The sequence below is a fragment of the Nuphar pumila genome, chromosome 3 (genome assembly GCF_984573655.1).
Source record: "Nuphar pumila chromosome 3, dmNupPumi1.hap1.1, whole genome shotgun sequence".
In the NCBI taxonomy this organism is placed as follows: Eukaryota; Viridiplantae; Streptophyta; class Magnoliopsida; order Nymphaeales; family Nymphaeaceae; genus Nuphar; species Nuphar pumila.
Genome location: NC_143251.1, coordinates 49,605,417 through 49,621,646, shown reverse-complemented (window position 1 = coordinate 49,621,646; position 16,230 = coordinate 49,605,417). Strand labels below are relative to the sequence as shown.

The window sequence follows — 16,230 nt, the reverse complement described above, 5'->3', positions numbered from 1 at the left end:
CTCTGACATCATGCTCTCAAAGCTTAAGCAGTAAATGGGTTTCTGTTGTTCAGGTGAAGGGTAAGTCGATTCCTGCTTAATGCATAGCTAGTCCAATCTGTTGGACCGTGCTTTGGAGGAAGACAAATCAGCACAGAGTTCACCTCCATAGCAAATCTAGATTATACGTTGGGTGTTACCCCAACTCTGATCTGGATTTTAAAACAAATGACGTTGGGATGGAGGATTGGTGGGATGATGGGATTCAAGGGATGAAAGCATATACCCATGTTGAGGCAAACATGCCAATGATACTGAACCAAATTGAAATATAAACAGGCGTAAAAGAAAAAGGGAGTGGGAATGGGTACAGAAGGTGTACCACAACCATTGATTTTTACAGTAAATAAAACAAAATTTTCATGATGAACTAGGTGCAAACCTTCACAACAAATTGATACAAATGATGCTCAAGATGGAATTAAGCTAGAGGTAGCTAGACGTTAGATTTTCTTGAGAGTCATGCAAGAATTTTCATGGTAAATCAGGTTGAAAATAGTTAATCAGTAAACCAACTGTGAATCCAACTTTGTTTGGCATGGCAAAAGCATAATACGATAGGTATTGAAGCTTTTACAGGATGCCGATATACAGTCCCTTTTCCTTTTGAATTGAATTCAGTTCCATTGCAGGACACCAAGTTAATGCACAGGGGATTAATATCTGGTGGAATTGGGTACCGCATTACTCAATAGAACAAACACACAAGTTCATACATCCACAAGGGGAATAGAGTAAAGGATCAGACAAATCTAATGAAGCCGATTGATCATTGCTTGATGGTGGATGCACCATATGATCATCGGTAGGTGGATACACAGTACCTAAGTGTGTATCGTCCAGATGCTAATAGCAGAATGCATCAGATGGTAGGTTGTAGAAATATCCAATGAAAGAGAACAAATTACGAAAAATACAAGAAATATGCTGAATTGATGACAGAAAGTGAAGGCATATGTTTATGCTACAACCAAGCATAAACATCTGCTGAACATGATGCATGAAAAGAAAATTAAATAAAATCAGCAAAAGAACAAAGAAAATGAGAAAGATAATGTGATTATGACGAGGTGTAATGGAGTTAGTAGTAAATCAAGGGATCTACAGGAATAAACAACAAATTAAGGGTCATGAAATGAGAAATCTATAGACTAAAAGGGGAATAAAAGTAAAGCACGATGAAGTAAAATACAAAGGAGTATCAAATCGAGGACAAAAAAAAAGAAAATGAATTGCAAAAACAAAAAAATGTTGGAACATGATCGTTCCATTTGATGTTGCACGTATGTGGATTGATATTGCTAGCAACAAATCAATACCACAAGGGGTGTTTTAATGGGGTAAGAACAAGAAAAATTAGGGGAAAACAGAAATAATCGAGATAGGAGAGAGGCATATACCACAAATTTGAGGAAATGAGAGGGAAGGCTTCTCTCCTCGTGTTTCTGCTTGGGTAGAATTCCTTCAGCCAATCAAACTAGAGGGAAGGTGAGATAAAGGGGAAGCAGAGAGGAAGGAGGAAGAAGAAGATGATCATGCGCAAAATGGGGAAGGGTGAAAACAGATCGTGAAGAAGAAGAAGGGTGCAGGGGTGAAACACGATGGATTTGAGGGCTTTGGATGTGCCCATTTTATAGAAGGGGGAGAAGAGTCTAGAAAATGTTTGCTGGAGATCGACGGGGGAGGGAGATGAAGGCCAACGATGGAGGCATCTAGGTGCTTCCGGAGGGGGTTCGTTGGTGATCGAGGGTCGAGCGAGAGGCAGGCAATTGAGGGTGAGGGTGATCAACGGGTGGAAGGCCATCATCTCCACGTTTCTCCTGCGGTCTTCCTCGCAACGGATGGCCGTTGGAGTTTTTTGTGGGAGATCCAAAAAGGTATTTTGAAAAATTTCAAAAGGTGGCTCTCTTTTAAGTATTTTCTAAAAGATGGTTTTAAAAATAAAAAGAAACTTTTAAAAGGGTTTTCTAAAAAGCCATTTTTTGAGTTTTTTAAAAGGAAAACCCCCAAAACATGAGGATTTTAATAGATTGGACCGAAACAAGGCATTTGAAGTATTTTTGCAAAAAGAATTTTATTTTGAGATATAAGTTTTTTTTTAAATGAGGTTTTTTGAGAAGAGTAGGGTTAATTTCAGAACTAGGATTTCAAAATGGCTCAGGGTCCGAGATTTTTGGTAAAACTTTAGAATTCAGATTTCGAATTGAGTGTGGACCCTGAATTGAGAAAAACCTCTGAGAAAATATGAAGAAATTGATTTTCTGAAATATAAGAGATTCAGTCTCAAAAATTGGATCTGGATATCTGTTTTGGATCAGAAATTGGGTCAGAAATGAAGATTGATTATGGATTCCAGTGAATCCGAAAAATGAATGGAAATTTGATTGAAAATTGACTTGATTTATTTAGAGAATGGGCCCAGGGGCAAAAAGGGATTTTTTGGATTTTTTTGGAAAATTTGGGGTGTTCACAGTGGAAAAACTTGCGAAGAAGATCCTTCATCCTCTCCCAAGTCTCGTAAAACATTTCCCCCTCTATTTGTGAAAAGCTGGTGATGGCCTTTCGATACTGGTTCGTTTTACCAATTGAAAAATATTTATTTAAAAACTCCCTTTGCATGTGTTCCCAAATGGTAATTTGAACCGTATCTAACGTCTTCAGCCATTGCTTGGCTTTATCCTTCAAAGAGAAGGGAAACAAGGTTAACCTCATAGCATCATCTCCAAAATTGTTGATTCGCACTATCGAGCAAATCTCAAGGAATTCGTCGAGATGATGATATGGGTCTTCATTACTAATGCCATAAAATGAAGGTAGCATCTGGATCACACTGGCCTTAATCTCAAAGTGGTTCGCTCCTACATCAGGTCTCGTGATGCAGGAGGCAGGAGCATAGGTATTGGGCATGAAGTACTCCCTAAGAGGACGAATCATCTGCTGATCCTCAACCATGGTTGCAGCTCTATGGGCTCTTCTAATAAGGGACTCAGGGTGCTCGATAGACTCAACTAGCTCAGGGTCGAGTGATCATCGCTCATGCATACACCTCAAAGTAGACCGGTGTAGCACACGTCCTTACTTTTAGGTTTTCTACCTAATTAATGCGCTAGCGGCCAAATCACACAACAAGTAAGCAAAAACAAATACAAAAAACAAGAAACAAACAAATACCGCATAATTACACTCAGCAGGAAATTTGCGAAAAGCAAACTAAGAGCACGGTACTAATCGTGCACAATCACCTCTAAGGGTATTCTATGGGTGGGTTGTGCAAGAAATATAAATTGGTCTCTACGTTGTGCAAACACGTGGTTCTAATCCTAAATTCGAAAAATAAACTGAACAGTCCTAGATATTCAACAAAAAAGTAAACTAAACAATCCCAAGTAATAACTGGAAAGTAAACTAACCAATCCTAAAAAAACGTGAACAAACAAATAGGCAATAAAGTGAATACTCGTATTTCACCATTCCCCGGCAACGACGCAAAAAATTTGATGTCCTTTTGAAGAAATTATAGTTTTGAAAAGATTTTTAAGTGAAAGCAATGTGAAAACCAGATATCAAATAATAAAAACCGGTTCTCACTAGTGATAGAGACCGAGTTGAACTCAGGGAACGAGAATACTTTGTATTCAAACAAGCAACTAAACTACTCTTTATTGCCAAAATGAAAAATTATGAGAAAAGTAAATCTAATTAACTATTACAACAAATGAATACCCTACGCAGAGGGCTTAAAATGGTTTTATTACAACCCAAATTTAAATTCCTAAATTCTAAAAGAAAAGCAAAAAGTCTTCTTTGCTTGTACTTCCGTGTCACTTGTTCGCTTAAGCTCCACTCTGTGCTATCTTGCACAAATCAAAACAACACGAGCAGTACAAGATACTAATAGAGACTACACTAAGCAAAATATACTAATTAAATGCTAAAACAATAAAAGATAATGTGAAAGAAATCTAAATGACAAGTAAAACTCTATTAAATGCTAATTATTTCAAATCAATTAAGTAATCTAATTACAAAATGCTAAATCAAGCATATGCTAATGAAATCAAATACTACTAAACTAAATACACTAGTGTAAATGATTATAAAGAACTAATACTAAACACCTAAGTAAAAAAATTATGCTACCTATTTTAAATTAACTAAGTAAACCTACTTACAAATCACTAAGTAAATCTAATTGCACATTAACTAAGTAAACGTACTTTGTACTAATCAATTCAACTAATAGCATTATTCACTCAGATAACAGCTAACAACTAACAATTCAATTAACAACTAAGCTAAACAGATAATAGCTAACAAATCAATTAACTAACAGCTAACAAGAAAACAATAAATCAAAGAATAAAAAAAAACCCAGGAAATCAAAGAATGAACAGGAAATGCGATGAATGAAAAACAGGAAATCAAAGAATGAACAAGAAATCAAAGAATGAACAGGAAATGTGATGAATGAAAAACATACAATCGAAGAATGATTAGGAAATCAAAGAACGAACAGGAAATGTGATGAATGAAAAACATACAATCGAAGAATGATTAGGAAATCAAAGAACGAACAGGAAATGCGATGAATGAAAAACAGAAAATGCGATGAATGAAAAACAGAAAATCAAAGAATGAACAAGAAATCAAAGAATGAACCAGAAATGCGATGAATGAAAAACAGAAAACGCTGTAATCAAATGCCGATGGAGAATGTGATACGAAATGAGGATGCTACTAATCTAGATGATATGTTGATGCCGATATGCACTAACTTGCAGAGAAAAGAAATATCGAAATCACAATAAAGACATGCTGGAACAGAATAACTAAAAATCATGAAATTGTAGACTGAAAACAAAATGAAAAACGCACAACTCAAACACACAGGAAAAACATACAGATTTTTTTCATTTCTAAGTTTGATCAAACATCTCAGCTACTCTAAAACACAAAATGAAAGAGGAGAAGAGGGAAAAAGACGAGGATTAAAGAAGGAAAAAAGGAAGAAGACACTAATGTAAATTGGAAGAGTTGAGATGCAAAGGGTGATCTCCAGCTCATACTCCATCATCGGATTACCGTACTCCACCAGAGAGAAAGACAGAGAAGGAGGAAAGAGAAGAAGAAATCAGGGAAAAAGAGAGGGAAGAAGGAGGGAAGATGTCTCCGGATGAAAAAAAAGAGGGAAGGGAAAAGAGGGCTTAGGCGCAGAGAGGAGATGACCCTTTTTCCCCTTTTCGTTGAGTTTAAAAAAAGAATTTGAGTGGTAGTTACATGATTTTTTGCATAAGCTATATTATTTTCTGAAAATTCTAAAAACCACTTTCTAAAAAAACTATTTTTAAAAAACTACTCTCTTTGCTAAAACTATGACTAACACTAATTCCAATTATTATTTTTTCTTAATTTTCTAACTTTAACCTACTCAATTGCTATAAATACTAAACTAAGACATAAAATGCAAAACTAAACTTATTTTTCATGATTTTTTAAATTTTTTATCATTTTAGCGCATTTACTCGAAACTAGCATAAATTTGGGTTTTTAAAATATTTTTTTATGAAATCATGCATAGTTTAATATGAATTAAACCCTAAAATATATGCATGATCAAGCTCATTGACTAGTAATAAATATATTTTTGCAAATATTGTATATCACAAGTGCAGATGATCCAAGTGTTTGGCTTGCAAGCAATAAGTTAATAGTTCAAATCCATTACTTGTAGCGAAACAGTTTATTTTGTAAGCAATAAGTCAGCTTGAGCTTGCCTGAGTAGGCTTAGACTTTGAGTTTGTATTATTTTTCACTTTTGAAGAATTTATTGTTTTTGTAAACGAGTTTGATCGAGTTAGGCCCATTTAACTCGATTGCCACAAGAACAAGCTGAGCTTGAACACCCTCCGTGCAGTTCATTTGGCCCGTTTACCATCCCTTCATTTTTCCATAACAATGCAGAGAGAGAGAGAGAGAGAGAGAGAGAGAGAGAGAGAGAGAGAGAGAGAGAGAGATGAATTATGGGTAAAAGCCAATGTTGTCAAAATTGGTCTGAATTGACCAATTCGGATGAAATCGGCCCAAAGATGATTCAAAAGGAGCCGATTCAAGGTTGATTAATTTATTTTTTAAATATTTTTTAACATTTTTTATTTTTTAATAACGTGTGTCATCTGGTGATAAAAACGGGCCTATTCGGATTTGATTCAATTTGATTTTTTTATTTTTTTAAGAAACAGATTCACCCAGTGAAGTGAATTTAACAAATGGCTAAATCCGTTTAAACAGGAATATGTACCACCGTATGGTATCATGGTAAATAACCTACTTATATTTTCCCTTCTTTGAAAAATGTAAAACGGGTTAGATTAAATTGATTCTGACCTGGATCCAATTAAATGAGTTTACTTGATTTTGCCCTGGATCTGACCAGACCCAACCCTATGCATTTCGAATCCACGTCATGTTGCGGTAATGGATCCACTGAAAATGGGTAAAAACCTCTCTCTCTCTCTCTCTCTCACGCTCTTCAACATAACCAGGAAGAGCAGTCTGAAGATATCATTGGCTTTTGAAAATTGACGAGGACAATCTACGCCGGCTGTTGCATAGGTTGGTGCTAACCAGATTACCAGGACGGTCTTCTTCATCTAACAGCAGATCCAGATATATCAGGAAAATGGGGCAGAAGACTGCATTGGCGGTGTTCGTGACGGTGGTGTCTGTTGTTGGTGCGGGCATCGTATACGTCCATCGTCTTCAACAGCAAGAGCGCCAGAACATGAGAAGATCTACTTCTTCTTCTTCTAAGCAACCATGAAAATCATTCTTTAGCATTACCCATCTCATGAAAGGTCAGTTTGGTTATTAGTTAGTGTTTTTTTCTGCATGTTGGTTGTCTTTTATTGATTAAATGGAAGTCACCATGCTACAAAAATTGTTATGATTCTTGATCTTGGTGTTCTAGTTTATGTTTTGTTTTGTTTTTTTCAATTTCAAACATGGTAGATGAGTTGAGTGCTTATTGTTCATATTTGATTTGCTCCCCTTCATTACATTGAAAAGTAAAAGGCTAAGCTGTTGCAAATAGAAAGAGAAAATAATCGTTTGCTTCGACACAAAAATGTCCGACTCGTATTCTTCGACATAGAACTGTTTAGTCATATTTTAGGGGTGTTTTCAAGTATGAATTTAGCATGTACACCCAACCACCAAAAAGGACAATTTGGGGTATTCTAAAGGGTGAAAGTGGTTGCTTCCCAATTTTGTATCACTGAAAATTCAAGAGTTGAACACATGGTATATCTATGGTGTGTGTATTTTATTCATTTTTTGCTGTAATATGTATTACATCCATTTCGTAATTCATAGTTAATTAAGTGTAAAGGTCTGAATTAATCCAAACCTATCAATCATCAATATAGTATGAGAGGTCATCACATATGATTGATTGGGATGTCTCCTTTGCTGCTGCCATGAGTCCTTTGTTTCCTCCACTTCTCATTAAGCTGAACTCTATATCACATGGGAGATCAATAATTGTTATGGTATCAGAGTAGTAACCACCATCAAGGTTACCATTTGATGCTTCTTCTTCCTTTATATTTGTCGTCTGATAACTTCCTGTGCAAAGTATCCTCCTTTTCTCTGTTGTCCTAATACTACATTTTATATCTGCAAGTCTTCTTCCACCATTATTTTTTTTTTTCTGGATGTAATGTCTACTTGTCCAAGTCTTCCTCCTTTTCTATTTATTTTTTTGAAAATTTCTTTGACTGATATATTTTATTTTTGTGGGAAAATTTTATTAAAACATTCAAGTGAAGGGAAATATAGAAAGAGGCATTAGATGATGAGCTTGGGGCAGTTGGTTCTGATGCCTAAACCTCCACAATCATCATCTCAGCTAGCATGATCTTCTACTGGCTGCCAAATAGGTTTTGTCGTGTGAGCACAAAGTGGTCCTATGAGTAAGAATGTATATTTCTTCTCACTTGATTAATACGTTGCCTCAATTGTTGGGTTTCGACTCTGAAACTTGCCTCAGAATATTCATGTCACTAACCAAAAGCTCTGATTCTAATTTATGTTGGAGACAGTGGCCAATCACAAAATATATCCATTAAGAGCATGTATCATAGAATAACAAATTGTTCGGTATTGAAACTCTTTTAGTGAATAATTTTATGTGCATAAATCTTGGTTTGGACTCATTCAATTGAAGCTTGAAGATCATACATTTCTCAATACGTAGAGTATCTTTGCTGAACAACAATTAATTTAGAAGCATTACAATTTTCTTTGATAATCACTAGAAAAATTATAGGTTATGGAAGAAAGTTCCATTTGGAAAAGAAACTCAAACAAAGAAGAATAATTCAATATGAAGATTGTCCAAATCATTATACAAACACTAAATAAGGAAATCCCCAAATTCCTAAAACATGTCGTACTCTTCAAACCAATTCTATTAGAAGAACTGCCCACAAGGGCCCCACTCATCTGGTAGGGGAAATTTGTGAATGTCACCAAGTTGATGGGATGTCACGAGTTCGAAACCCACAGGAGGTGTCCTTTTCTTCAACATCGATGCTAAGTATACTCTCCAGTGGGGACCTAAAGGGTTTTACCGCTAGAGGCCCACCAATGTGTGATCCGTGATAGGGGTAGGGGTGGGGGGTTTTAAGATATCGTAATTGGACTGGGTCCACGTTTGGATCCAGATCCAAATGTTATACTCAGCGTGTGCCATTATTCATGTATATCATTGTATTTAGTTTTATTTATTGAGGGCATTACTATCCATTGTACTAATGTTATTCTTTATAATAAGAAGTATTAGGTCACGAGACTCACGACCCTAATGACTGAGGGTTTTGGTGACTGCAACAATCATATCTCTCTCCACTCTATTTTTCTTTGCGCGAACAGTTTCTGGTGCTATCTCCTCAAATCTTAATATGGTATCAGAGCAAGGTTAAGATTCCCAGGATTGAGATTTTTCCATAAGGTGTGTCCCGAAAGATCTACAACCATCTCCATGTCTTCCTCAGTTTTCTCTCCTCTTAGTTTTTTCTTTCTCAGCGTTTCTCAAGGTATCTTCCTAAATCTGATTGTTAATCTCTGATTCAAAATCAGTTTCCTTCGTCTTGGCATCTTGATTTCTTCCTTTTCTTTCTTCCCGTTGCCTTTTTCTAATATGAAAACCCCTCTTTTTATCTCCATCTCTTAGAAACTGTCGATCCTTTCTTTTTCTGTTATTCTGTTTTATGGCAGACCGAAAGTCTAATCTTCCTCATCGTTAAAACACTTCCTTTTATTACTCCTCCTCACGTGAACAGAAAGCTACGTCTGTTCACGTGTGCTTTTTTAAGTCTATTTTTCCTTACCCCAATATATATATATATATATATTGTCCTCTGTCATTCAGTCTGCACTTTGTTCACGTGAACAGATTCTTTATCTATTTTATGATAAACATTACCTTTAATATCACTGTTTTGGAATTTACGTTAACAGAGCATTAGCAGCTTCTTCTATCTTTTGTTTTGACACACCAAATCAGATTTCAATAATAATCTGATCTGACGTGCTGCCTATATCTCTGTCTAGCAATCCTTAAAAGAAAAGAAAAGAAAAGAAAGGTGGATTGCCCCTAAAAAAAAAGGGAAGAGAAAGTTGAACAACTGCTAAAGCAGAAGCTGTTATTCCATTGTGATCAACGTGATCCCTGCTCTCTTTATTCTTGGTGTCTTTCTTTTAATTATGGACTCTTCTACTTCTCAATCTGGTCTTTCATCCAACTTTCTCAGTCAACTTGTTTCTAAAAAACTGAAAAACAACAACTTTCTGACTTGGAAGAGGCAAATTGCTCCTTTTATCAGAAGTCAAGATCTTTCTGGACACCTAGATGGATCAGTCCCAGTCCCACTAGAATTTGTCATGCAGCAAACCAAGGATGGAGATGGGGTTGTTTCTACTAAACTGGTCTGAAACCCTAATTGTATTTCTTGGATGAAGTGTGACCAAGCTTTGGTCGCTTATATTACCTGTACCTTATCTCAAGAGGTTCTAGTTTTCATTCCTGATGATTGTTCAACAAAGGAGCTATGGGACAAATTGGTTCAGATGTACGCACAGATATCAGAGGCCAGCGTTTTATATTTGAAGCGTGAATTTCAGTTACTCAATAAGGGATCCATATCGATTATGGAATTTCTGAATCAGGTCAAGAGCATCACAGATCAACTGGCAGTTGTTGGGTGTGCAGTGTCAGATAAAGATAAAGTACAACAAACTATGAGTGGATTGGGTCAGGTGTATCATGTTCTTGTCACTTCTTTGTTGTGCTTGCCTGTTTTGCCCAGTTTTGAGGATCTTTGTGCTAAATTGCTACAATATGAGATGACATTGAAGGAAATGACAAGTCAGTCAGTGGGGCAAACAGATACCCACGATGTCCTTGCCACTGGGGTCACTTTTGGACGTGGTCGCGGAGACAACCTTTTTGCAGGAGGATGTGGCAGAGGTAGAGGATCACAAGGAGGACGTGGGCTATTACCAACTTCGAGCATATATTTTTCTGGTAATCAAAATCAAAGGGCTATCCTACTTGTTTTCTGTGTAATAAGCGAGGGCACATTAAAGCAAGGTTTTAAAACCCGTGACTCGGGACTCGACTCGTTCTTTATTCACTCGCGACTCGGCGGGTCAACTCGGTGTCTCGGATCGGGTTTTGTTAACTTTTGATTTTAAAAGAAAATAATATATAATTTGTCTCAAACCATGTTTTTCAGTAAACAAGAGATGATAAACTCATATACAGGGGCTCATGTTAGGCAAAATATGTCTGTAGTCGGGACTTTTTAAAATGGTCCATGCTTGGTCTGTACTGAAGTTGATGAGACCTGACCAACTCATAAATGTTGTAATGGCCAGTTCACCAGGTTCTACCTTTTGTAGGCCCAATCCACTTCAAAATCAGACTGGTTCAAAAAATATTGGACTTGTGCTTTATGAAACATGCCCACATATCAAAAGTAACCATGTACAATATAGAATTACACTTTTAAGCTGCACTAGGATGATTGCCAGAAAAAATTGGCCACAGTATCTGATTATGCAGAATAGACTCACAAGGAAATCATCTAATAAAAGACAATATTGAACAGCAGAATGAGGGGCCGAGGCTTATAGTTTTTGAGATGAAACTATGAAGGATATCCAATGTGCTTTGTAAGAGAAATTCAGCCATACTATAGGCTCAAGAATCACAGTCATAACAAGCACATGAAACTTGCTCATGTAGTGTACACTTCCAACTACACATAGCTAAAGACAAGTTCTTTTCAAAGTCATGATCCTATTCAGTCATAAAAAATAAATTAACATTATAGCCATTTCAGTAATTTGAAAAAATAGAAAGATATTTGAGAGAAAGTATGGGTTACATACTATGTGTGAAAAAATCCATAACAAAATCAAAGAAGAAATTCTCAAGACAACTGATCAAATTATACAAGCCAACTAATTATTCCCTATTGATGCAAGAATTTTTTTATTATTCTGAAATACCCAAAAAATCAAATTTCAAACATCCCAGAACTCGCCCGAGTCAGGCCGAGTCAAGCCCGAGTTTTGGCAAACCGAGTTTACCTTGCCGGGTTGACTCGTTAGAGGGCCGAGCCGAGTCAACGAGTTGACTCGACGAGTTTTAAAACACTGCATTAAAGCCAACTGCTGGTTTAATCCACAAAATAAAAGAAAATCTCAAAAAGGAGAATCTTCATTCAATAAAAGGGAATCAGAGACACTTAAAGTTAGTGGCGAAGCAAAGGAACTCCTCTTGGCTACGCTATCTGGGTTAAACCTTAAGCAGAATGATCAAGGAGTGTGGTAGATTGACTCTGGAGCGGCTGCACATGTTACAGGTAATGCTGGTAAGCTCTCTACTTTAATTCCTTATTTTGGTAAAAACAACATAGTTACTGGAAATGGCTCTCACCACTCCATATCACATATTGGAAATATACATATTCCTTTGTCAGAGTCTTCTTCACTTCCTTTGTCTAATGTCTTTCATGCCCCCGATATTAAGAAAAATATTGTTTCAGTTTCTAAACTAGTAGATGATATGAATTCCTCAGTTAGTTTACTTATTTTGTTTATGTCAACAATCTTCGAACGAATGAGACGTTCGCTAAAGGAAAACGACAAGGGAACATGTACGTCTTCCAAGATGATCCTTCTATTCGTGGTTCTCGTGTCTTGAAGTCGGAGCCTAAGTTTGTCCAGTCGTCGTCCACAAAATGTGTTTTCAATCTAGCTAAATGTAATAAGCCAAACATCTGGCATTCCCATCTTGGTCATTGTAATCGCGCTTTTATTGAAAAACTTATATTAAATAATCTCATTCCTGAGTGTAGTTTGAATTATGAATCAGACAACGAAATGTGTTCAAGTTGTCAACTTTGTAAAAGTCATGTTCTCCCCTTTGTATTGATGAATAAAAGAGCTTCAAGACCTTTCGAGGTTATTTGTTCTGATGTTTGGGGACCTGCTCCTGAATCTTCTATTTCTGGTAGTTGATATTATGTTTCCTTTATTGATAGCTTTTCTGGATACACTTGGATATTTTTCATGAAACATAAGTCTGAAGTCTTTGAAATTTTTTGTCGTTTCCATGCTTTCGTTAAGAATCAATTTTCTTCTAATATTATGTATTTCCAATGTGATGGAGGGGGGGGGGGGGAGTACTCTAGAAAATTTGTTGATTTTATCTAAGATAATGGGATTGATCGTAGAGTGTCTTGTCCACGTACTCCTCAGCAAAATGACATTGCTGAGCGAAAACATCAACATATTATTGAAAGTGTGACGAGTATGATGCATAATAGTGGGGTTCCCATTAGCCTCTGAACTGAAGCCTTTCATTCAGTCGTTTATATCGTAAATCGGTTGTGCATGCCTATTTTGGACAATGCATCTCCCTATTTTACTCTGCTTGGTGTGCATCCCAATTATGATGGATTTGTTTACATACAAAGATCGGTAAGTCTGATTAGATTTGCATATATATAGAAATCGGCAAGTCTGATCAGATTTACACATATATAGAAATCGACAAGTCTAATCAGGTTTGCACACAAATAAAATTCAGCAAACCAGATCAGATTTGCATATATAAAAGCTTCGCAGATCTGATTAGATTTGCATATAGATGAAATTTAGCAAGTCTGATCAGATTGGTACACCTGTGCAACTCGGCAAGTCTGATCAGATTTGTACACTCGTGACACTCATCAAGTCTGATCAGATTTGCTAACTAACTAAACTTATCAAGTCTGATTAAATTTTCTCACACGTCATACTCGACAAGTCTGATCAGATTTGCTGACTAATAAAACTCAATAAGTCTGATCAGATTTGCATACACGTCACACTCGGTAAGTCTAATTAGATTTGTTGACTATTAAAACTCAGCAAGTTTGATCAGTTTTGCACACATATCAAATCTAATCCAAGAAGTATATCTAGAACATGCTTAAAAAAAAACTTCAGCACCCAAACAAAACTTGGCAAGTCTGGTCAGATTTGCTTACACATAAAAATCGGCAAGTTTGATCAGATTTACTTACATGTAAAAATCAGCAAGTCTGATCAGATTTGCACACATAAGAACATCAACAAGTTTGATCAGATTTGCTTACATATAGAAATCGATAAGTCTGATCAGATTGCACACAAATAAAATTCAACAGATTTTGAAATAAGAAAATATTTTCAGCAACATGAATAAAACAAACAAATTTAATACAACAAAACATGATCAACAACATGAGTGTGAGCTCAATCAACTGAATACCATCAGAAGTAGAAGTATATATTCAGCTTGCGTGAGCAAGAAAGTTCCATGCCCTTGAATATATATATAGGGATTGCATGAGCATGAAAACTCACGAAAGATCAATCTCTCTCTCTCTGTATATATTCATATGCATAACAGGAAAAAATCGTTAACCCATATGGCATGCTCACATCAAATCAAGAAAATCGACATCTATAAAAATAAAAAACATAGATATTTTCAGGATTTGATATTCTAAGAAAATTGACAATCTCAAGAATTAGACATATATATGTATATATATTCTTTCAAATCAGATTTCCCTTTTCCAGCTAAAGCTTATACATAAAATCTGATTTATAACTATTTATTCTCGTAAGAACTTAGAGAGAAACCCGTACCTTGATCGTAACATAGAAAAAGATCGAAAAAATTGATGGATGTATGAAAACAAAATTTTTTCTCCCTTTTCTTCTCCTTCTTTTCTTTTCTCCTTTTTTTTCTCTCTCCCCACACGGTTTTTGGGATTTTCCTTTATTTTTCCTCTAGCTTACTCTCTCTCTAGAACACGAGTTCTAGAGAGGGAGAGACTAACCCCTCTTTATATTATTTAGTTAATATTTTATCTTCTTTATTATTATTATTTTATTTAATTTATCTTAATCTAGAAGGGGTGATATCCCCTCTAGAGTTCTTTAGAGAGTAGAGTTCTACTCAACGTAGAACTCTACCTCTTCTAGATAATATCCTTTTTAATTAATATTTTTATTTAATTATCTTCTTAATTATTTTATTTAATAATTTATAGAATATTCCAAAGGGTGTCACCTCCCTCTGGGAGACCTTTATGGGATAAAGCCTCTTTTAATTAAAGGTGATTTTAAAGTTTTAAATTGGCCATAGATGGATTTCGGATCCAGATATGGATTCAAGATCCAAATTTATATCCAAATTCATATGGATCCTACCTGGACTAGATCCTAGTTAGTATGAATCCTGGATTGGGTCCAGATTCATATTAACTTGGATCAAATAGAGTGGATCTAGTCCAATCCAATCCAAAAAAAAATAAAAAATATAGGGCGGATCATTTTTGAAAAATGCGATTTTTCGGCCAATCTTAATACGAATTTGAAAAAATAGGCCACCAACGCGATGCATTTAACTCTGTATATACCTAATTTTTGTCTCTGAATTTCACCAGAATTTAACCGAAATTTTGCTCGAATTTAAAGGTTAAAAGCGAAAAAATTCTCAAATTATAATTGACTCAAGTAGGTCTTGTCAGTGGGCTTTGGGCCATGCCCAGACCTAGTTGGCATCACCTATAAAATGATATATTTTCTCATGATTTTGTCAATTTAATTAAATATAAAATTTAAAAATTATATTTTTTGAATTTAAAAATCATGAAAAAATGCACAACAGAGGCCAAAACTTGGTGTTTGGCAAGCCAGGTTTTGCCTCAAACTGGATTATTGACAAACCTGGTTTGCCAAAAACCAACATGACAGGGCTGTTTGGGTGATCAAAGACCTGGTTTTCATGTTTTTGGTCACAAAAAACAAAAAAAAGAAAAATAAATAAAAGGCCCTCCATTTCCCGGTCTGTGGCTGGCCGGAAAATGACCGGCTATGCCCAAAAACAAAAATAAAAACTAAAAAAAGAAAACTATGGCCGACCATTTTCCGGCCAGCCACTGGATGGAAAATGGCCAGGACAGTGTCGCCCATGCTAGGCGACACTGGCCTGGCCATTTCCCGGCCGGTGGTTGGCTGGCCAACCCGTTCTTTAAAATTTAAAAAAAAAAAAATATTTTCTGGCCAGCTACTGTTAGAATAATATGTAATTTGAGGGGCTTTTAGGTCTTTTTGTATATTGTACTTTAACACAGTCCATTAGGGACTGAAAAGACTTTTAGTTTTTTTTTGTTCTTGTTTTTTTTTATTTTCTGTTTTTTGAATTCTATGTAACCGTTAGGGGGCTGACAGTCCGACTAGACGTTGGACTGTCCCCAACGGTCATAATACTGACCGTTGGAGGCAGTCCAACGAATGTTGGACTTCCCCCTCTTTTCTGAGAGCAAGTGAGGCTCTATAAATAGAGCCTCACTTCTTATTTGAAAGCCAATGCTTGTGAAAGCATTTTCTGTATGAATATATGAAATTCTTTTGGCTTTAAGCCTTGTGTTATTTTGTGAAAATGATATTTAGTATCTCTGTGAGATTGTTATTGGTCTATTAGTGACCATTTTTATTCGTGCACTTGTGTAACCGTTTATTTGGCATTGTAATAGTACATTCTTGTTTAATTACATGGTATCAGTGCTAAGGTCTTTGAAAAAA

General features: G+C 35.9%; 1 long non-coding RNA gene across 1 annotated transcript in view; it reads left to right on the top strand.

Moving 5' to 3' along the window:
* Positions 1-6,579: 6,579 nt before the first annotated feature.
* Positions 6,580-16,230, top strand: part of LOC149842854 (uncharacterized) — a 57,459-nt gene continuing 47,808 nt past the window's right edge. The window contains exon 1 of the long non-coding RNA XR_016431093.1: positions 6,580-6,893. This is a non-coding gene — a long non-coding RNA (uncharacterized LOC149842854). The remainder of the gene's footprint in view (positions 6,894-16,230) is intronic.